General features: G+C 52.7%; 1 long non-coding RNA gene across 1 annotated transcript; it reads right to left on the minus strand.

Moving 5' to 3' along the window:
* Window positions 1–226: 226 nt before the first annotated feature.
* LOC118540858 (uncharacterized) lies at window positions 227–1,851 on the minus strand. Its single transcript, XR_004919848.2, has 2 exons — window positions 995–1,851; window positions 227–467 (listed from the first exon to the last, which is right to left on the minus strand). It is a non-coding gene; the product is annotated as an uncharacterized LOC118540858 (long non-coding RNA).
* Between the last annotated feature and the right edge of the window lie 2,506 nt (window positions 1,852–4,357).

Here is a 4,357-nt window from a genome sequence, read left to right on the forward strand (position 1 = left end):
TTTATTTATTTATTTGACACAGAGAGAGCGAGCACAAGTAGGCAGAGCGGCAAGCAGAGGGAGAGGGAGAAGCAGGCTTCCCACTGAGCTGGGAGCCCGATGCGGGGCTCAATCCCAGGACCCTGGGATCACGACCTGAGCCGAAGGCAGACGCTTAACCCACTGAGCCACCCAGGCGCCCCTTCGGAGCTCTTTTATCACTGTTAAAAAACAAGATTCAACTGAGTACATTTCAAGATCAAATTGGCTTTATTGGTGATTTGGGAATCGGGCAGTATCCCACCTGGCAAACAGAAAGGAGCTCTGAAGGGTTCTTATAGGCAGAATTGGGGGGGGGGCAGGGAAACAAAGCATGGATTGTTTCAGGCAAGGTCACCTTCCTTTAGCGGAAGGGTGGCAAGGGTCTACCAGGCTGATCACCTCACTGGTCCGACCAGGGGACTCCACTGGGTAAAAAGGTAACATTCCTAGAAGAGGCAGAAACTGAAATTAGGTCAGACATTAGCCTTGGTTTGCTGACACGGGGCTTAGCCCAAGTGACTCCATTTGGGGCCTGTCCTGTCTTTCTTTTTTAATATTAGGAATGTTCAGTCTCTTGTCTGTGACACGTGTGGCCTTTTCTCCCAGTGTTTCGTGGGGTTTCAGCCTTGCGTATAGGGGCGCTTGTAACCCAGAAAGCGTCTGTTTTGCCGTCCTGTCTGAGGATGTTTTTATGGCTTGGGCTTGTCTGCCTTGCTGAGAAAGGCTGCACCTCCCCACTGGGCTCCCCCTCCCCGCACCGCCCCCCCCCCGCCCGCCCAATCCCTCCACTGGGTCAAGGGCATGGCCTCTTGGGTCTTTGTGGGGTAAGGGGTGGTCAGGACACCCTGGGTCACCTTGTTAACTTGGGATGCTCCCTGCCTGAGGATATCCAGGCGGGTCTCCTGCTTCTCCCTGAACACCATCCAGCCCAGGCCAGCCCCCCCGTGTCCCCCAGCCTCAGCTGGGGCCTCACCTCTGTTTTTCACCATCAGAGCCTTGGGAGACGGCCGCGCCCGCCCTCCGTCCAAAACCACTTCTGTTTTCCAGGCGAGCGATGGGCGGTGCCAGCCAAGTGCTGAGTCCAGATTTCCACATTCCCCTCGAGCAACTGCGATTCTGCTGAGTCACAGTTGGGAGGGGGGCTCGCGGAGACAAAGGGAAGGAAGGCGGATTTTGCTGAGTCACCGGTGACTTCCTCAGCCTCCCTCCGAGCGGTCTCGGTGAAAGGGCAGCTTTCACAGCAGTCTGGAAGAAGAGAAGCTTCCAGAAAAGAACAGAAGCCTCCAGTATATCTCTAGTCTTTGCACGTTGTTTGCAAAGCCCCGTCCCAGGCATCTCAAAGGCGGTTCATCCCAGACTGTGCCGCTGAGCATCCCCCGTGGTAGTAAACTGGCAATTCCAAGTTCTCCGGGACTCCTCTCCATCCTCACATCCCACTTCCTATTCTTCTGACATTCTTGATGGCTCTGCCTTTAGAATGCGGAGGTCCTAGGCTGCTTCTCAGCCTGTCCTGTCCGAGCCCTGGATTACGGTGATGGGCAGCCTTCTGCCCCTCAGCATCCACAGCGATCCATCCCAAGTGAGACCTCCCTCTCTCTGCTGCCGGGTTTGTCCCACCTGCAGGCCTCGGTCCTGCCTCTCCCCGCCTGCCCGGAACAACTTTCTTCCCACACCTCCCAGCCTGTGAGTCCACCGTGACCTGACCCTGACTGAACACTGCAATCCCTGAGTCCTCCTGACCCTACATCAGACTTCTCCTGCCCTGTTCCCTCTGCCTCTCTGCAGGGAAAGCTCTCAACCTTTAGGACTCCTGTGAATAGACTGGGCCCACCCAGAGAATCCAGCAGGATTTCCCCCACTTTGAAGTCTGCAATCTTCATGACAGAGGCAGAGGGCAGTGAGCCTATTCAACCAGTCACATAACCTAGTCCCAGGTTCCAGGTATTAGGGCACGGGCATCTCTGGGGGGGGCTGTGATTCTGCCCACCACAGAGGAACTCCCGCCTCCTGGGTTTGGTGAGGATGAAATGAGACCATGCTGGGAAGAATGCCTGGCTGACGGCAGACCTCTGGATTCCTTCCCGGTTTCTACCCACATTTGTCTTCCGTGCCCCCTGCCCCCATTCCAGATCATTTTCCCTTGGTCCCAGACTTCTTCCATTAGGATCCTGAGCACACATGCTCTGTCGAGGTGGGCTTCCAACCTCTTCAGCTTTGTATCTCTAGCACTCGAATGAAACGGGCCCATTCTAGCCGCTCAAGCATTTGGCCCCCGGGAGGAAGGCGTGGAGAAGAGGGGGTGGGTTCTCCGAGGGAATCAAACTCTTGTGGTGGAATGCCCCACGTCATGCTGGGAGGTGACAGAAGGGAGCAGTTGAGGGGGAACCCTCAGGGTCTATCCATCTGTGTCCTGCTTCCCAAAGCTGAGGCTCTGTTCCCCATATGAGGAAGGCAGGCCTCGAGGTGGGCCATCCTCCTTTCCTGTTGCTGTTGTAAAAATTCTCGCAAACACAGCGGCTTAAAATGACACACGCTTATTCTCTGGAGATCCGGAGGTCGGAAGTCCCGAAACAGGTCAGCAGGGGTGCTTCTTCTGGAGTTTTAGGGGAGAATCCACTTCCTCACATTTTCCAGCTTCTAGAAGCTGTCTGCTCTCCTTGGCTCATAGCCCCCGACTCCATTGTTCAACACTAGCATCTTCCAGTCTTGGAGTCCTTTTTCTCTTGTCATGTCCCGTTCTGTATCTGTCACCCTGCAGCCCCCCTCTTAGAAGGATTTCGGTGATTACATTAGGCCTACGAGGATAATCCGGGATAATCTCCCTATCTCAAGATCCTTAAATTAACCACATCTGCCAAATCCTTGTTACCTCATAATGGAACATATTCAAAGGTTCTGGGGATTCGGATGCGGACATCCTTGGGGGGAGGGGCAGTGCATTATTCAGCTTACCAACAGGAGGAGAAAGAATACCATTTGGATCATTCCAGTTGCTTGAGGCCAGGGAAGGGGAAGTCAGGAAGCTGAATCAGCACGCGGAAGGACCACAAACTCAACACTGGGACAGAGGAAAGAGCCAGATCAGCTCTGACCCAACCTCCTCTGCCCCGGGGTTGTCGGTGTGTGGGGTCTGTTCTGGTCAAGTCGGGGGCTCTTAGGGCAGCAGTTAGAATGAGGAGCAAGCCTGGACTGGGAGCCGGGAACGCGTGGTCACTGAAGGCTCTGTGTTGTCCTACAGGGCAAGTCGGTCCCCACTTGGGGCCTCTGCTCCCCCATGTTAGATAAGAAGGAATCAGATCACACAAGCATTGCTTTCTGGGGTTCCTGAATTGACAGGCTCTGGATGTGCTGAGGGAAGTTTTCAGACCTTGGCACCCTTATCCCCCAAATTCCTGGGGCACAGATGGACGCCTCTGTGACAGGGCATGTGGCCAGGGGGGGTTCAGGAGCATGGGCTCTGGCTGCAAAGCACCGTGGTTGGAATCCCAGCTCTGCTGTTACTAGCTGTGTGACTTGGGAAAGCTATTAACCTCTCTGTGCCGTAGTGTCTACGTGGACAAAATGGAGATGAAACTACAATAACCTGGAAGGCCAATGTCAGGATTAAATGAAATCCTGCACTTAAAGGCTCTGCCCATGGAAAGTGGTCCATAAAATTGGGCTAAGATTGCAGTTTGTAACTTGATTCCAGCCCTCTCGGGGCAGCCTAGCAATATTATCATGTTTACCAGAAAGATCTTGTGGTTTATCTATTCATTCTTTCCAATCAATCGGTGCAGACCAGTCAGCTACCTGCCAGGCATTGTTCCAGGCTCCGGGATTTACAGAACAAAGCAAAGTCCCTGCCCTCCAGGAAACTTGCATTCTAATGAGGCTATTGGTTTCTAATAGCCCTCATTTCTAGAAAATTCTTGGCAACACTTTTTTTTTTTTTAAAGATTTTATTTATTTATTTGAAAGAGAGCACAAGTAGGGGGGAGGGCGTAGCTCTCCCTGCTGAGCAGGGAACCTGACGTAGGGCTGGATCCCAGGATCCTGGGATCATGACCTGAGCCGAAGACAGACGCTTAACCGACTGAGTCACCCAGGTGCCCGTTGACAACTCTTTTTTTTTTTAAATCTTCTAGTAGCTACAGCTTTACTTCTGACCTCTGTGAATCTTGTCATCTCTGGGAGAGGACACCTCACCTTGAAGTTTTAAAATCTTTGTCCCAGACTGGGTTCAAAACCTTAACTTCCTCTGCCTTAGTTTTCTCGTTTGTAAAATGGGAATAATAATACCAACCTTATGGGGTAATTGTGCGGATTAAATGAGCTAATGCATGAGTGTTTAAAT

Source organism: Halichoerus grypus, chromosome 6 (genome assembly GCF_964656455.1).
Source record: "Halichoerus grypus chromosome 6, mHalGry1.hap1.1, whole genome shotgun sequence".
NCBI classification, from domain to species: Eukaryota; Metazoa; Chordata; class Mammalia; order Carnivora; family Phocidae; genus Halichoerus; species Halichoerus grypus.